This window comes from Gossypium arboreum, chromosome 12 (assembly GCF_025698485.1).
Source record: "Gossypium arboreum isolate Shixiya-1 chromosome 12, ASM2569848v2, whole genome shotgun sequence".
NCBI classification, from domain to species: domain Eukaryota; kingdom Viridiplantae; phylum Streptophyta; class Magnoliopsida; order Malvales; family Malvaceae; genus Gossypium; species Gossypium arboreum.
In genome coordinates, this window is record NC_069081.1 from 42,571,372 (window position 1) to 42,591,203 (window position 19,832).

At 31.2% G+C, this 19,832-nt stretch overlaps 2 long non-coding RNA genes and 1 pseudogene across 4 annotated transcripts; 1 reads left to right on the plus strand and 2 right to left on the minus strand.

The window, feature by feature from the left end:
- Nucleotides 1–631: 631 nt before the first annotated feature.
- Nucleotides 632–3,644, minus strand: LOC108462905 (uncharacterized). Of its 3 annotated transcripts, XR_008275878.1 has the most exons (4): nt 3,375–3,644; nt 2,999–3,232; nt 2,344–2,703; nt 632–775 (listed from the first exon to the last, which is right to left on the minus strand). It is a non-coding gene; the product is annotated as an uncharacterized LOC108462905 (long non-coding RNA). The 3 variants fall into 3 exon arrangements; XR_008275877.1 differs by having other exon boundaries at nt 2,999–3,644; XR_001867962.2 differs by lacking the exon at nt 632–775 and adding an exon at nt 1,249–1,589 and having other exon boundaries at nt 2,999–3,644.
- Nucleotides 3,645–6,235: 2,591 nt separating this feature from the next.
- LOC108461741 (tubulin alpha-3 chain-like) lies at nt 6,236–8,807 on the minus strand (annotated as a pseudogene).
- Nucleotides 8,808–18,685: 9,878 nt separating this feature from the next.
- Nucleotides 18,686–19,306, plus strand: LOC128285666 (uncharacterized). Its single transcript, XR_008276184.1, has 2 exons — nt 18,686–18,813; nt 18,955–19,306. It is a non-coding gene; the product is annotated as an uncharacterized LOC128285666 (long non-coding RNA).
- The last annotated feature ends 526 nt before the right edge of the window (nt 19,307–19,832 follow it).

Below are 19,832 nucleotides of genomic sequence, written 5' to 3' on the forward strand. Positions count from 1 at the left end.
GTTGTTTTCCTAAGCAATAGTCACTAAATTATTTATAAATGGAGCTACAAAACCCAAAATCAATTGCCGTTAATTTTCCCGAATATAGACTCATATATCTTCCATCCATAAAATTTTCGAATTTTAGGTTTGGCCAATCAATACCAAATTTTTCTTAAAGTTTCCCTGTTTCCATTGCTTGACTAATCGACCACTCTTCACTACTTAATCAAATTTCTCATTGTACGTAATTCAAAATATGTTCTATTTGATTTCATTTGAAACTAGACTCATTAAGGAGTCTAAGCATATAAATTTTATCTTATAACCATTTTTTACAAATTATAATGATTTTCTAAAAATGTAAGCGAGGATTTTGAGTTATTCTATAATCGTCTCACACAACTTTAAATATCTCTTTATAGGAAATTTATTTGCTTACACGGTCTCTTTTATAAGAAACTAGACTAATTAAGCTTTGATTACATATTTTATTCAAATTTATAATTCCACACCAACAATTTATAGTGATTTTCTAAAATCACGTTATCGTCTTGTCTAAGCAAATTATTACAATTTGCTCTTAAATTTTCAAGTCCAAACACTTATGAACTTACCATTTGAGTTTAAGACATATCATGGCCACATCATATCTTATTAAATCAACTCATTATGATTGAATTTACTCAACGTTTAATCACTTAAAACTTACCTCGGAAGTTGTCGAACGATTTCAACGGCTATTCGATCACCTTTTCCTTTCTTTTATCGGATTTAATTCCCCTTTGCTCTTGAGCTTAATTTAACAAATAAATTGATTTAATCATTTTGAACATCAAAGAGAAATTCAAGGTACTTAGCCCATATATATTAGGCATTAGAGTCATATATGTATGAAATCATGAATCAAATTCAACATATTAGCCAATATTCTCCTTTAGCCGATTTTCTAAGTCAAGATAAAGCCATCAATATGCTTACCTATAGCCGAACGTACAACATCAATCTATGTATTCATTCATGTGGCCGAATATGCATGTCTATGTTGAGGCCGATTATATACTTAATACATTCTACAAATATGGTTACTTATGATGACTAAGCACCATTTTATCTCAAGTTATACTTATAAGCACATCCATCCAAATACATTCGTACTTAAACATCATTCCGTCCTAACACTCATATTACATCTATAAAACTACAAGCCGAATATCCCTATACTCACATCACTTAAACATCAACCCTCAATTTCTTTGACAAAGCACATTTCCGAAAATGATAAGGCAATATAACAGCTTTTAATCCAACTTATAATTCATACATATCACATTCCAAGCATTCACTCTATTCTATCACTTAAAATACACACATTACTCAATAACTTCCTAGTTCAAATTCGGCAACTACACCAATTCACTAGATGATTTATTATTATTGTTCATTTATTCAAACTACTTACAATTTCCTTAAACTATCACAATTAACAACCATTTATCTCTTCCATTTTCTACCATGGCCGAATGTTATAACCCAAGCCACACATATTGTTCCTCAAGGCCCTTCAATGACCACATTCGGCACCTCCTTAAGAACAACCCAATTTCAACCTTCAAGAAAGAAGAAAAAATATATGTACTAAGAGCTTCAAACTACTTGGCCGAATATCAAACCTCCAAACAATCAAAACTTAATCCATGAAATGATTAGAACTTGAACTAACCACCTTCTTTATACATAATTTTCCAAGAATTTCAAGGTACTTACCTCTTCCAAATCCTCATCCAAGCCGAACATGAAGCAAGAAAACTCCTTTCTTCTTCCTTCCTTGTTACTGACAAAATAGGGAGCAAGGATGAAACAACTTTGATTTCTCCTCCCACTCCCCTCATATTTTATTATTCTTCCCACAACATATTAACACAAAATGTTTATAATATGTTTTACCCCATAGCATGGCCGGCCACCATCTAGATTTTTGGCTAATTTGACATGCAAACCCATCGTTTATACAACATGCATTAATAGGTCCTTATAGATTAACCTATCACATTTCAAAAGTGTCACACATAAGTCCTATTACTAAATTCACATGCAATCGACTAAATCGAAGCTTAAAACTTTCACACATTCATATTCACATATTTTAGACAATAAATATCATATTCAAATACTTTGGTTACTCGGTTTAGCGGTACCGAAACCGCTTTCCGACTAGGGTCACTTTACGGTTGTCATAGCTTAGGTTCTTGGGGCTGCTAATTATAGATTAGTCAATTATGATAATAGCATGCAAAATTCTATGATTGTTGATCTGATTGATGCTAATCAAATAATATAGAAAGAAGAATTAATCTTTAATACCTTTGTGATGGTGGACACTTTTAGAATCCTTCAAATTTTGCTGGCACATGAGGCACATGATGATCTGATGGTGTGGAGTGGTGAGCCATCTGGGGAGTTTTCGGTATATAGCACTTATAAACTATTATAGAACTTTCCCATGGTTCCTACTGTTTATGCTTTACAGACCAGTACTAAGGAATTTTATAAATAGCTATGGGGCCTAAACCTTCCAGGGAAAATTAAGATTACAATATGGAGGATCTCTTGGAATATCTACCTACTTTTGTTAACATGAAACATAAGAAGCTCATTAATAAGTATGCTGTCCCCGGTGTGGTGTAGAGGCCGAAACAGTATACCACGTGTTTCATGCATAACCTGTGTCCATAGAAGTATGGTCAGAATTACAGTTAACTCGTATTTTAGGCTCAGCAGATATGGGTTTTAATTAGTGGCTAACTTGGGTTTTTGGTGGATGCTCGGCCACTCAAAAGCGTATTTTCTATTGTGTGCTTTGGGCTATCTAGGGCGATAGAAATACCAGGGTACATGAACGGAAAATTAAAACAAGTAAGGAGATTGCTAGTTTTATCGAAAACTATCTTATTGAGATAACATAAACAGAGAAATGGACTTATCCAAGAGCAAATACGGTGGGGGGAATGGGGCAAACCTTCTGGATCTACCGTGAAGATTAACTTTGATGGAGCTTAAAACGGTCGAAACTTTCGGTCGGCCTCAGGAGTTGTCGCAAGGAATGCTAAGGGGCAAGTTCTATTATCTCGCTCAAAGACCCATAGTAGAGTATTGTCTGCTTTCATCGCCAAAGCCATTGCATGCCATCGGGCGTTGGAAATGGGCATAGAGATAGGTTGGGAAGAGGTTATATTGGAAGGGAATTCATTAACTACAATGAAGAAATGTAAGTCAAAATATCGAGATAAATTGGTTATAGGGGTATACATTCACAATATAAAGTAGTTAAAAGGCAGTTTTCGGAGTATCAGTTTCAAATATACCATATAAGCGGCGAATGGATTATCACATACCATTGCAATAGAAACGTTAAAGAGAAGTGAATCGATTTATCTAGTGGGCAGAGTTCTTGCATATGCAAAGCGAGCATTAGAAGTGAAATGGGAAAAGGAACAGGACTGAGGCAAGAGTTAAAGTGTATGAGACAAGGGGATAAGGATGAACTTTGGTGAAAATAGGGTTTCAGATTAGTTTCCTCTCTAAGTTCTAGAATCATTGGGGAAAGGGAAATGATTATTTGTTGGGACGGGTGAAAGGAATAGATTTGATTGGGTATTATGGTCGATGACTTTTATTTTCCAAGATTTTCCTTTTTGTTCATGTATTTGGTTTTTGGTTTGGGCCGGTATATCTGGGTCGAGTTTTCTGGTTTTGCATTTTCTATTTTTCCATTTGTAGGATTTATATTTTGTTGTTTGGTTTTAGTGATAATATAAGGCCAATATGATTATTATTAAAAAAAAATACATTAATTATTTGGACATGTCCTTCAAATTTTGACTTTTCTAATTTTTTAAAAAATCCTATTTTTCTAAAAAATTTAAATTATATATTCAAATATTTAACAAAAATATCATATATTTAATTTTGAATATCAAAATTTTGTATCAAATTTTAATAAGTAAATATAAGGCATATATCAAATTTAGCCCTCAACGTTTATATTTTTTTTATTAATTTATTCATTATTCTTTTTTGAATTAAATTTTACCATCAACCTTTCAAAAAAGAGTCAAATCGTTTTCTTTAATGAAAATACTAATTAAACTATTAATTTTTTTAATGATATTAGTGTGGCATCCTGCATTGCAGTCCAAGTGTACTTTCATATTGACATGGTACTATTTGTTATATATGCCATGTCAACAAATGGTTTTAGAAAATATAAAAAAATAAAAAAATTTCAAATTCAAAAAAACTTACCAAAAGTTCATAAAAATTCAAAAAATTTAGCATGAAGCACATTGGATTGTCACTCGAGCTACAATGTTTAGAAATTTAATATTTCGATCGATATTTCAATTAAAAAAAACAACAATTCGACTTTTTTTTTTTAAAAGGTTGAGGACCAAATATAGTTCAAAAAAAGAATAAGGGTCAAATTGACAAAAACATGTAAACATTAAAGGCAACTTGCAATGTTATACATCAACTTTAATTTGGTGCATTTGTATATCTCAAACATTAATTTTGGTTCAATTTTCACATTTTACTAACTCCATTGATGTGTCATGGAACTAACTAAAAATACGACAAAGGCAAGTGCACCTATCGATAAATAGTATAGCTATGGTGAGTAAAGATATTGTATCCATGAGGACTAAAAGTATTAGTAATTACTGTTTTCCTATTATTTAACTGACGAATTGGAGTTATTGATTTAAACTAAAATTACTAAATTAATTTAACTAAAGAACTCAATAGAGAATAAATTAGGAAAATAATTTAATAATAACCAATAAGCGAAACAATACCCAGGAAAGAATCCACCTAGACTTCATTTATCATTATGAATCTGAATTAAACGATTTATTCACTTGGTATCTTAATTCATAGAAATCCTTAAATTATGATAATATCTCTTTCAAGATTAAAAGCAACTGACTCTAGGTTGATTAATTGAAATTTCTTTCTAATTAAAGCCCCTATTGTCGCATTAACTCGATTTATGGATTCTCCTATTAGATTTGACTCTAATTCGGTAGATTTATATCATTCTATTTCTAGGATTACATGCAACTCCACTCAATTATGCTAGATCTACTCTTAAGTAGGGACTTTCCCCCCTCTGATTTAAGCACGTTAAACATGAATTAATATCCCAAGAATATTAAAACAAGAGATAAGCACACATAACTGAAAACAAGAATCAAATATTTATCGCATAAGATAGAAATCAAATAATAGAGTTTATCGTAGGGTTCATCTCCCTTAGGTATCTAGGAAATTAGTTCATAATTGTGAATAAAAACATCTCAAAGACGGAATAACAACAGGAAATAAAGAAACTCATAAAAACTTCAAAAGCAATTAAAATGAGGTCTTTAATCTTGATGGAAATATGTTTCAGAGTTGGCTTCAGAGTTGGCTCCAATAGTGTTCTTCGAGTTGTTTTCTTCTATATTCTCTGTTGGCCCCCTATTCTCTTCTTCTATTTGGTATTTATAGACTTTAGAATGCTCAGAAAGCCTAAAAATTATGTTTTTCCGCATGTTTGGGATGCGAATTGCGAAATCGGCACAGTCTGGCACATGGCCGTGTGCTAGCCTGTGTGGCTCTTGAAATCTGCTCTATTTGTCCGATTTTCGCTCGTTTTTCACTCCTTTTGCTCCCAAATGCTCTCTTAAGTATAGAAATATGAATATAAAGGATTAGAAGAACAAAATTCACCGCATAAATAATCATCCAAAAATGCATTAAGAACATGATTAAAATATGTTACTTTTATCACTTATCACCGTTATCTATGTAGCTAATTTTTCATTGAATCATGTGTAAATTATTAACATGACATTGTATTAGGTTAAAAAAATAAACAAATAAATTTAAATTATTTTCACTTAAATTATAAAAACTAAACACAAAACACACTTAAAAAATACAAAATTAGTGTATAACATTATAAATTATATCAAAATTTATGTAATTTTAATATTTATTCCTATATTTAAATCAATACACAATAAATCTGTGTAGGCGTAAAAAAAAAAAAAGAACTAGTGTAATATTTATATATTACTTGTATCTTTCAATCATTATTTTAAAATTTAAAAAAAAACAACAAGAAATAGGGAAAAAGAAAGGGAATTGGAAAAGTAAGTTAATAATCCATAAGAAGAAGCATATATCTGAACAAAAAGCCACAAGCAAATCATTGGGAAAGGTTACTTCAGTAGAAAGCAAAGTAGCAAATTATACATAAGCTTGCTAGAAACCGAGCCCAAAGATTATGAAAGCATGGTAGTTACACATGTCATTACTCGAGAACGGCAACACACATTCAGTTCTTAGTATTCATCTCCCTCGTCACCATCTTCACCTTCGCCAGAGTCAGCACCAACCTCTTCATAATCCTTCGCCAATGCAGCTAGGTCCTCACGGGCTTCGGAGAACTCTCCTTCCTCCATACCCTCACCAACATACCAGTGCACAAATGCTCTCTTTGCATACATGAGGTCAAACTTGTGGTCGATACGAGAAAACACTTCCGCAACACGAGTTGAGTTGGATATCATGCACACAGCTCTCTGCACCTTAGCAAGATCACCACCCGGAACAACGGTCGGTGGCTGATAGTTAATGCCACACTTGAATCCAGTTGGGCACCAGTCAACAAATTGGATGGTGCGCTTGGTTTTGATGGTGGCCACTGCAGCATTGACATCCTTAGGCACCACGTCACCTCTATATATTAAGCAGCAAGCCATGTACTTGCCATGGCGAGGATCGCATTTCGCCATCATGGATGAGGGCTCAAATGCACTGCTAGTGATCTCTGCAACGGATAGCTGCTCATGGTAGGCCTTCTCAGCTGAGATGAAAGGAGCATAAGAAGAAAGCATGAAGTGAATCCTGGGATATGGGACAAGGTTGGTCTGAAATTCAGTGACATCCACATTCAAGGCACCATCAAACCTCAAGGTGGCAGTCAGTGACGATATCACCTAATAAATTATCAGTCATAAGACAATTAGTTTGCATTCCCTGCTAAAAGTAGATATTTAATAGATAAGACAATGAAATATACCTGAGAAACCAGACGGTTAAGGTTGGTGTAAGTGGGGCGCTCAATGTCAAGAGAGCGCCTGCAAATATCATAATGGCTTCGCTATCAAGTAACACGGCAACATCTGTGTGTTCCAGAAGGGAATGGGTGGAGAGGACACTGTTGTAGGGCTCAACAACAGAGGTTGAAACCTGTGGTGAGGGATACACAGTGAACCCAAGCTTGGACTTCTTGCCATAGTCCACAGAGAGGCGTTCCAACAGAAGGGAACCAAGTCCTGAACCAGTTCCTCCACCCACAGCATTAAAAACAAGGAACCCTTGTAAACCAGTGCAGTTATCAGCCAGCTTGAGGATGCGATCCAAGCAGAGATCGACAATCTCTTTCCCAACTGAGGAAAAAAAGAAGAAGCAAAGCTAGTTAAAGCAATCAGCATTTCGAGCAGTAAGTATAACACAATTCTGAGGATGACAAGAATTATTACTGGTATAATGGCCACGAGCAAAGTTATTAGCTGCGTCTTCCTTGCCGCTAATGAGCTGTTCAGGGTGGAAGAGTTGGCGGTATGTTCCCGTCCTAACCTCATCAATGACAGTGGGATCGAGATCTACAAAAACTGCACGAGGAACGTGCTTTCCGGAACCAGTTTCACTAAAGAAGGTGTTGAAAGCATCATCACCTCCACCAACGGTTGTATCACTGGGCATCTTGCCATCGGGCTACATAAAACCAACTGAAATTTTAGAAATATCAGGAAAGGTGATTAGGCCAGTTTAGCTGCTTCTAAGAAAAAGTTTTAAGATAAAAGCATTATTAAATAAGATGTTTTTGAACTTTTTAAAAGTAATTTAGGGATAAGAAATATTTTGCGAAACCACTTTAGCTAAAAGTTTTAGCTTTTGCTTAAAAATGGTTTTTACCTAAAAATACTTTTAAAAAATAATGTTAAACTATCTAAAAAAAATTGATAAATAAAAGAATGTGATCTCGTAGAGTATCTCAAAAGAAAAATTAGTAAAACAATCCAACGGAACTAAAAAAATAACATGCATATTTGCCAAAAGAGAACAACATACATAATCGGACCGTTATTAAGCATGCAATTTGTTGGGAGGAAAGATTTTATCTGATAAAAATGAGATTGAGATCAAATAAGTGAATGAATCCAAAATCTTATGTTAATGACTCATACTCTGCATTCAGTTGATAATAATATCAGTATAACACAAATCAAGAAATCCGATGCCAACTATTTATTTCCCTATATCAATCTAAACATAATTAGCAAATGAAATTCAATACCAAATTCTAAAACAATAGCGAATTTATCTCACATAAGCATGAAATTAACAAAATGTACAGACTCAATTTCAAAACTGTCGATCTACACATAAAAGAATTGAAAAATCAGCGAAAAACGAAGAAGCAAGCGCAGAAATAGAAAACTTACCTGAATGCCGTGCTCAAGGCAATAGAGTTCCCAGCAGGCATTGCCGACCTGAATACCAGCCTGGCCGATGTGGATCGATATGCACTCTCTCATTTTCTCTGAGAAAAAGGAAAAAATTCAACTCGAAATTTTTAAAAAGAGAGAAGCGTGTATTAAGACGCCTTTTTTTAATTTTTTTTTTTATTTCCTGTATGATAGGATGCGAAATTTGATTCTGGAGTGGGTTTTATATAGGTGGAGAAGGAGGTCGAAAATGCCAAAATGGGTTAACCACCCAAAAATTAGTTGTGACTCGGTTTTATTTTTAAAGGGATTTTTTCATAACGGTACAATTTCAGAGTTCTCTGTTATATGACGTCGTATTGTTTTTAGCACTGTGGTTTTAGAGTATTGATGTTTTTGGCGTAATCACTGATTTGGCACTCAATTTTTGTAAAAAAATATTGTTATTTAGTTCTCTATTTAATTCTTTGCTTTTTTAATCATTTTAACTTGTATTATTTATTAAATTATCTCAAAATAGATCGAATAATTAACTTTTATTAATTTTATTGATGTGACATTCACATGGCAGTTCACATGTATGTCACGTTAATAATTATTTAATTTTAATAAATAAAAATATTTTTAATAATGTCAATAATTTTATATTTTTTAATTTTAGTAATTTTATAATTTTTTTATACTCATAACGAGATTTAATTCCAAAACATCACAATTTCAATCAAAGCATTAATTATTTAAAATTTTCTTAAATATATTTGATTGAGTGTAATTTCTTCAATTATTAAAATAATAATTTTTAAAAATGAAACGTGGTTTATTTTAAGAGAAGGATTTTTTGGTAGAGGGATTACAAATGTGTGTTTTCCAAAGAGTGGTTTGAATTTATTTAAAATATTGAATAAAATATTTAAAAAATACTTTTATATTGATATTTATTAGTTTTTAAAATGGTTTTGAAAGAAAAGTTAGAAACCAACCTAATATTTGAGAAAAGATTGAGAGGGGGTTGCAAATTCAAAGTGGTGGGTAATATTCTCAAATTATAAACTTGAGCATTTGATTTCTCTCGCTTCATATCACTACCCTCTTTTTCTTAACATTGTGATGAATATCCTACATTAGCATCTACAAAATAATGGGGCAAGGATATTCTGTGTTGAAGCTAGTTGTGCTTGGGAAAAGAAGTGCAGGGTTGTGATTCAGAACTTGTGTCAAATATCTTATTCTATGTCAATTGTGGATAAAATTTTACACACGAGATTATCACTTGTTGGATTGGAGTTGTAACATAAAAAGAATTGGAATCGAATCTTATGTCTCTAAAGAGTTGATGGTGTGAACTAGAGAGGCATGTGATTGTAATATTTTGATATGACAAATTGAACTTTTTTCACACTTAAAAGAGCTTATTTTTAAACAAATATTTAAGTCTTTTTATTATTTTTTCATACTTAGATTAAAATTTACTTTAAGTATAATTTTTAGTTTATTGTGTTTTTATGAATAAAAAACTCAATTACATGTCTATTTGAGTTTAATGGTGGCTAAAAGACTTTCAGGGACTTAATTAAGGAAGAAGAAAGAAGAAAGGGAGCAACCTCGACGTTGACACTTCGAGATGTCAATGTCACAACATTGAGCATTTTGATTCTCAATGTCGCGACACCATACCTGTGGTGTCACGACCTAGAACCCTCTAAGCAGCAACGTTGCGACATCACATTACATTCTCAATGTCACAACATCACGTTTGTGGCAGCCAAGTCAGATGAAAGTGAGGAAGGGCAACATGAAGAAGTTTTTCTCAAGCTTGCATGTTTGGAATTAATGATAAATACAAATGTGTAATTGAGGGTTTAATATTTTTTACCTCTATAAATACCAACTTATAATCAACCATTGGGGAGAATTAGATAGTTTTTAGAAGTGAATTTTAGTTTTGGGTGATAGTTTAGTATAAGATAGTACGTGGACTTATTTGCATTTTCTAAGTTAGTTTTTCTCCACTTTTGAACTTTAAAATTTCTTTGTATTCTTTATTTAAATTAGAAAATTCATCGTTGAGATTTCAAGAATTTCTTTGGATTGAAGTATTTCTACCTTTTGGAATCAAGAATTTTCTACATATTCCTAAACATTTATCAACCTTTTCAATTTCACCCTTTTACTTTATTTTAATTGCATGAAATTTCTTTTTTTGTTTAATTGTGTTATGGGTATGTTCTAAATTCTTTGGTTGATTAGTTAATTAGATTTGCTAGCATGTGAATTCATGCTTAAATATTCAATTGAATAATTTAGACTAACTGAATAAACTGTAAAACTTAGAATTAGCAACTTTAAGTGAAAATTTAGATAGGTGAGACTAAAGGGAGAATCTATCGAGTAATAATTCATTTAGTTCAACTTAATTGGGTGAGACTAAAAGGATAATTCAATTAAATTCTTTATTTGATTAAGTTGAGACCGAGAGGTAAAATTTGTTGAGTGAGGAAATTATCAATTAAGTACCTTGGGTGTAGTTTCATTGCTAAACATGAAAACTAATGCCTATATTTTTTTGTTGTTAATTGAAAGTTTTGAGGTTTTATTGCTTTCTAGTAATTTTTAGAAAATTATCTGTTTTGGATCACCGTACTAATTTGTTTTTTTAGTAATTCGATAGACTTTCTCTCGTATGCTATTTTTGTTCTTTGTTCTATTTCGGACAATCTACTTCAGGTTTTATCTTTGGAATACTTTTGGTATTCCGTTGTAACACATGTATTTACAATTTGACATATACACTTCCAGTATGCAGCACACTTTAATTCATATACTTTTCATATTCCGATGCATGTACACCGGTGGTCAACATGCACCAACAAACTCAAAATTTGCCCTAGCTCATGATCTCAAACAAGAGCCTAATGTATAAAAAAAAATTATTACCTGTAAATAGCTAGGTCTAATTGGTTGAAATAGGAAAACCAAAATACGACCTTTTTCATCAATAGACCTCTTAAATGAGGAAAAATAATTGAATAAAAGGTTTGGAGATAGATACGGGGTATGACATGAGGCTAACTTGTTTATGGCAACTATTTCAATTAATTATTTTGATGAGTTATTTTCATCACATGTATTGAATAATGGTGGACAAATATTTGATAAAGTGCAACAATGAATCATTGAAGACTTAAATGCTTAGATTATTGTTGATTTCACAAAGGATGAGGTACTTATAGCTTTAAAGAAAATGTACTAGATCATCATAACCTAGACTCAATGGTATACAAGCTTTCTTATATAAAAAGTATTGGTATGTTGTAGGTGATGATTTTGTTAAATACCGTCTTCATATTTTAAATAGCTTTAGGAATATTGTAATTTTACCTATAATGTGTAAGGGGATCTACAAGAAGAAAAGAAATGAGGATGGAAAAATGGAAACTTACAATGCCAAACTGTTAGCAAAAGGTTATACTTAGAAATAAAGTATCAATTACGAACAAACTTTCTCTCTAGTTTCCATGCTCAAGTCAATCTGCATATTGTTATCCATTATGGCGACTCTTGATTAAGAGATCTGAGAAATGGATGTCAAGACAATATTCTTGAACAAATATCTTAAAGAAAGCATGTATATGATGTAACCCACCGTATATATAGATAAAGGAAATGAGCATAAGGCTTGAAAACTACTTAACTCTATATATGGACTTGAAACAAGCATCTCGCTCATGGAATCAATGTTTTGATCATGCAATCAAAACATTTGATTTTGAGCAAAGTGTAGATGAACCTTTTGTTCATAAACATACTGGGGATGGAAATGTGATCTTTCTCATTTAATATGTTGATGACATTTTACTCATTGTAATTGATGTAGTGACATTGTCATCGGTTAAATTGTGGTTAACTCAACAGTTTAGTAGAAGGACTTAGGAGAAACTAAATTTTTTGTAGGTCTTAAAATCCTAAGGGATCAAAAGAACAAAGTGATAGCATTATAAAAAGATTCATACATAAACAAGATATTGAAACATTATGCAATAGCTGACTCTAACAAGGAACTCAACCTTTAATATTGATATTTCATCTTTCTTCGAAGGACTGTCCTATGACAGTGGAAGAATGAAAAAACATGAGAAAGGTTCTTTATGCTTCTACAGTAGGAAGTCTTATGTATGCTATGTTGTGCAGACATCCAGATGTTTGTTTTGTACTAGGGTTGATGAGTTGATATTAGGCGAATCTTAGTCTAAGATACTGATAGGCAGTTAAACATATACTCAAGTATTTACGGAGAACGAGAGATTATATGTTTGTGTATTATGAAAGAGATCTTACTCTTATCAACTATACTAATTTAAATTTCCAAACGTGTCGCAATTTGAGAAAATCGACATCGAGTTGTGCCTTTGCCCTAGGCAACGGGTCCATAATATGAATAAGTGTCAAGCAAGTTTGTACTGTTAACTTCATTATAGAAGTTGAATATGAGGTATGGTAAAAATTATAACACTATAACAATACAGATATAGCTAAACACCAAAGAAACAACATGAGGACAAAATACTTTGATAGAAATTATCATAATGGAGACCGTGGTAATCGTCAAAATAGTGGTTATAGTAAAAGATTGCATCTGAAGATGAACCCTACGGACTTGTTTTCCAAGAATCTACTAGCTAAGAGTTTTGAGCAACATACAAAGAGCATGGGTATGCAAAATATAACTCATTTACTTCATTAGGGCAAGTGGAAGACTATTGGATCTGGTGTCTTAAGTGTAGTATTTTCGTCTATGTACACTTGTATTTTTCAAACAAATTGGTTTAATAATAATATCCGTTAATTACATTCATATATCTTGTATATCATCCTCAATAGTTTTTGCACGCAAAGTAAAATGAAATCAAATATTGGCTCACTAGTTATCTAACATTTAACTAATACTAAGTTGTATTACTTGGACGGATCATAATACAGAAAGAGAACTTATATTAGTAGATGAACTTAACCATGTCCTTAGTCTATTCGGAAATGAGAAAATCGGTTGAAAGACTAATATGACATCTATTAAGTCCAATTGAGGAGATGGTTTGTCTTGAGCACCAGAGTAGCTGGCTCCTAGAATATATAGACATAGATGTGACTGACTAGACTGATTGTACATCGGAAAAAACTCAAGTAGAATATATCTTGAATCCATTTATGTATTTCTTCACTTTTGAAATTCATGGTGTGGCGTACCTTAATCCATCGTGGATGATGGATTATGTATGCATGACTTATATATTTTGGTGTGAGTAAAAGACTGAGCTCAAATAGATAAGAAACAAAAAGCTGGTGCATTGGGTATACGACTTCTGTAGTATGTAGCATCATTCATAATAATAGAATTCATAACATAAGAAATGAGTAAATGATATCCTCTCATTGGCATTACATGATAGATTAAAAGTAAACGTGGCCACGAGTTTTTTTCCTTTGTAACAAATGAGTTAATTACTATTTTGATAATGATTGACTTTTCATGAAGGAAGATGTAATGTTTACCATGAGATAAAATAGGATCATATTGGAAGAATGAATTTATCCCAAAGAGATTAATGATACCCTATGAGAGTAACACACTTATTACAAGGTCATTGATCGAGTAACTTTCATAATGGTATGCAATTGGGGAGCGCTCAGTCACAATACTATAGTGGAATAACTTCGTGACTAAATGAGTTTAGAATTAATAGGCAAAAAGTTGGAACTTAAGTATAAATCATTTGAGCCCTAATTATATATGTCCAATCCAATACTGCACTAGCTCGTTGAAACTAGAAATGAATTGCATATAGAATCAAATGAACAAAAATAGATACAAATGATAAAGTTAGAGAAATGAGATACACTCAGAAATGAATATGGTTTCTCACTAAGTATGTAAATAACCTGAGAATTAGTTTAAGTTTTTCAAATATTTATTTAATTAAATAATTGAAGTCTGAAAATGAATTTAAATTAATTGATCATCATAAATACGTTGAATATGAAAATTAAATATATTTTCTCATATATTCTATTACATTAAAGTTGTCATGACTTTAATGGAATTGGAATTGGGTTGTGAAAATTATTTAATTAGAAAATTAATTTAATAAATAATATTTATTTTGGGAAATAGAAAATATGTACTAGGTTGGATTCAATTATAAAGTGCTGGAATAAAAATTTAGGAAACACATATAATTGGATCTAATATAGGCGAGACTCAAAACCCCTCACTACATATATTAGGGGTGACAACCCTAGTATATTTAACTAGGGTCTAATATAGGCGAGACTCAAAACCCCTCACTATATATATTAGGGGTGACAACCCTAGTATATTTAACTAAGGTGTGTCGCCCATCTCTCCTAGTTGGACTGGGAGACTAGTTTTTTCTATAGTAAAAGTAATTTTTGTATTTTACTAATTCAACTAGAATTCTTTTATCTCTCCCTATAAATAGATGACACTGGTAGGACTAAAATATGCAACATTGAGATATTATTATTCTGCTTGAAAATAGTGAGAATTTATTTTCTAAGTATAAATTCTATTGTCTGGTAATAACAATTTTATCGGTTTCTATACAGAGAAATTTTCTTTCCTACTAAAAGTAATAAAATTATTTCTAGTTCTGTGTTTGATTTGTGATTGTTCGAACCCACATTAGAAGCGATTTATGGTACGAGAATAGCAAAGAAGGTCATTCAGCTGAAAGCTAGGAATGTCAAGTATCCATCTCGTACAAATCACATGCACTTTTTGGGAAAAATTTATTGTTATAAATATCACAAATCAGCCTGATTTTTAAAATTTTAATTTTTCGATGTCACAAAAAACTATTTTTAAACCGTATTTTTTCCAACAACCTCAATAATTATCTATTTCAAGATTGAATAAAACTTCCATAGTTAGAGCACGAATTCATCTTCAAAAAGTAACCATTAATCCATCTTGGTTTGCTTAAATCTCATTAAACCAATTACCCTTAATATAAAGATATAAAAGATCAGGCCAAGTCTTCATGAATTCAACCCACATCTTCTTGAATTGCATATCTCTATATATAAAGTAAGTAAATCTCATTAAAATATTTAAAATGTAATCTTTCTCGATCTAATTTCTTCTCTAATTATAACAACGAGATTAGCTGTACAAAATTTTAAAAAAAATAAAAACAAATAACCACAATATTATGTTCAAACATGCTAAGTTAAATTATGAAACTTGTACAGTGACAAGTGTAGTTGATGCTGCTCTTGTCACTTCTCTTATAATTAGCCTCAATAGAAAACAACAATTTATTTCGGGGCAAAACTTAAGTTGAAGCGAAGAGATAAGCTATCAAAATGGTGGGAGGATTTTAAACTAAATGTAAAAGGCTGTGGTTGGTACGGTGATTGAGTTTAAATATTAAAGAAGACGATGAAAACGAGAAAGAGAGAGATAATCTATAAATATAATGCTAAATATGTTATTTTACTTTTATTTAATATTAAGTTTATTTTTTTATTTTAATTAGAAAATGTTAGAAATCATGGGTAAATTATAAAAATAGTCACTTTTATTTACTTTAGATTACATTTTAATTACTTATATTTGAAATGTTACATTTTATTCATTTACGTTATTATTTTGTTATGAAGTGATTATTCTACCGTTAAGTTCCGTTACCTCCCTAATGATGGTCCTACGTGATAGTCCAAATAAGTTTTAAATGCCAATTTGGATATTCTATGTGGCAATCCAAATTAAATTTATTTAATAAAAAACCAATTTTTGTTCAAGCAACTGGACGTCCAAGTTGGCATTTAAACAGTACTGTTGTTAGGGAGGTAATATAATTTAATGGTAAAGTAACCACTTCGTAACAAAACGATAACATAAGTGGCTAAAACTTAATATTTCAAACATAAGTGACTAAAATATAATCTTAGGCAAAAAAAATGACTATTTTTATAGTTTACTTTAAAATAATTGGTTAAATTTAAAAAAAAAATTGTAGTAATTTATGTAAAAAAACATAGTTAAAACTTTAAATACTTAAATAGAGACCAAATCTTTATATAAACGTAACTCAAACCATCCATCTACTCAATTTCTAGCCAAAAGAAAAAAAGGGTACAGGAGTATAAAATCAAAAGTTTAGAAAAGCTCTCATGTTGTATTTTCAATTAAAAAACTGAAAAGTAAGGCCATTTACATCGACGGATCAAATGTTGTTGTCATGTGGTTGATAATTTACACTCTTAGCTTGTAAGCCAAGCATTCATGATCTGATCCAAAAAAAAAAAAAAAGATACCTGCCATCTCCATTAAATATATGAATAGCAGATTTCTATTTGTGCAACTTGAAATTGATCTCTTTTTGGACCCAATTTCAATTAAAGAAGCATTAACCAAAACTCTGATTAAATCGAAAGAAATTAGCTAAGCTGACATATCTCAATTTTCTTTTTGTTTTTTAAGCACTTTTTAATATAGTTTGATGGGTTTATTTTTTTCTTTTTCTTTCTGTCTTTTTAAATTTGGTTATGTTATCAAATTTTTAGATTTGTTAAGAAATGATAATTTACCACTGCCGATGAATTTTCCTGTAAATAAAAAAGGAGGAAAATAAATTGCTGAAATTTGGAAAAAAAAGGGTTATTAAATGATTTTTTAATAAAACTATATGAATCAAATAGATTAAATAATAATTTAAATGCAAACAAAAAGTCGCCATATTCGCAAACTACTTTGCCACAATTGCTTGAGCCACAAAATGTCGTGTAAAAAACATAAATGGTAGATTTTGAGTGAGCGGAATCACGTTTGAGTTGAGTTTATATTGATATTTATAGTAATTTTTAAGTTTAAATTTAATTATAAAATAAATTTAAAATTTTATTCAAACTTAATTTAAATATAAAAATATAAATTTAGGCACGGACTTAGTCCGAACCATCCATATTAACTTAATTTTTATATTAAAACAAAATTTTAAAAAAAAATGCGTTGATTAGATAATGTAAACGTATGGTTCTGCCATTTGACTGATGTAGCTAAAGCACTAGATCATCCCTCAGTTAACATGGATGAAGTTCCAAAACACAACCAACAATAAACACTGTTAACATGGATGAAGTTCAAAAATTCAGAATCGAATCAATAAAAAAATTAACTTAAAAAATCAGACAGTTGCCCCTTTGAGTAAAGATTATTTTAAATGTTGGGTAAGGTTATTTACTTAAGTTGGATAGGCTTGTTTGGATTTTGAAGAATTGAGTTTAATTTTTTTTTGAGTTAGTGATTGGTTAAGTATAAATATATTATTATATTTTATATATATATATATATATATAATTAATATTTTTATAATATGATATATTCAGGCCGAATTAAAAAAAAAAAAAAACATTACATAAGATATTTTTTGGCCTTGTATTTTTTTTAAATCCTCTCCTTTTTTGGGATCAATTTTCAGAGCTAGGCAAGAGACGCAGCCAATTAACAACTCTACAAATCGCACATACCTTTGGTCCTTTAGCAATTCAATTACCTTCCTCATGTAAGGTCTGTCAGTGGGAAAGGAGGAAGTAGATGTAAGAGCCACATTCAAAACTTTCTCAATTTCCTTGAAATCAAATGCTGATGGGCTCATCCTTGGATCAATAATCTGCGCTAGTTTTTGTAGCCATTTTCGACTCCTTCGGGCATGCTTATGATATAGTAAGCTCAGTGAAGTACTTCATTGGGTCTTCGTTCTAGCTAAATGACGAATCATTTGACTTTTTTTAGTAGTCAATTCTAGCAACGCCAAATCAAAAATATACACATCACTTTTTTTATCACTTAATAATTTTCAAAGGATAAATTACACTAAATGTGACTGAATTTTAGTTAAAATTTCATTTTTGCCATTAATTTTTAAAACTTATAATACTGTCATTAATATTTATTACAAAAACATCACTTAACCATTTATTGTACATGAATATGAATAGTACTGGGCTTTCTCCTCTCCAACAAATTTCTTCTACCATTGACCTGCTTCTATGGTGCCCATAGATTTTATTGGGCCACGTGTAAACTCATTTATTTTTAAATAAAATTTTGAGTCTACTTTTAACTTCTGTTAAACAATAAAAAAAAAGTTTGAGACAAATAAGGAAGAAGGAACGAGGTTAAAACTAGATACAAAATTTTATATAAAAATATATGAATTTGCACCTAAAATCCATGGAGCACATATAGAAGCAGGTAAATGGGGCAAAGGAAATCTTCTTCCCCTCTCTTTTTTAAATACAAAAACTTATTTCCTTTGTTTTTTAATATTAAATCGTTTTTTTTCTCTTTTCCCTTTCTTCTTCTCCTTCTTTTCATCTTATTTCCCTTCTGCAGCAAATCTTAGCCGTTCATCGCCGCCGATAGCTTTCCCCTAACACTGGAACTGGAGCAATTCACCCCATCGGATCAGCAACAATGGTTCTTTGTTAATAATTAAGCCGAGATAACCAATATTCTTTATTTAGATCTACTTCGATTCCAGCATAAGGTGGATTTGCCTAGAGTTGTAGATACGATGCTTTTATGTGAAGTAGGAATGCCTTGGATTGATAGTCCGTTTAGCATGAACAAGCGATTAAAAAGTAAGTTTGTTGTAAAGCTTTTCGTGTGTGATTTTCCCCTAAAATGCACATTAATTAGTGACTGTTATTGTTTATAAAAGATCTATCTGCAAATTCTTTAGTAATTGTTTTTCAAATTTTCTAGTAATGATATAACATTTCCATTAACATTCACTTCGGGATGATCATAGAGTTGATTAATCAATTCAATTTTCTAACAACCTTGAGAATTTTGAAGTAATCGTTCCTCATTGTTCAAAATGGTTCTCTTTCAAAGCTACCTAATTTAAGACATTTTGAATGATTCGTAAGCACAATTTTAAAATTGTCATTTCATAGATGAATGTTTTGCCCCAAAATATCTTTATTTGACCCCAGCTTAGAGAATCCTCATGTTCTACTTTATTTTGGTTGATTAATTGAATTTTTTTATTTTCATTTATATTACCAGAAAATTAGCTAGAAATGGAGAAGTCCTGTAAACTTCTTATTCACTTTGACAAAGGCACACTTGCAATTGCTAATGCGATTAAAGAAGCACCTGAAGGAAATGGCCAAATTTGATGAAAAGGCCCATTTTAAAGAAAAATTAGGGAAATGAACTAGTTTCTCTTATATTTAGGGGAATGAGTAAACTTTGTAGGACGCAGT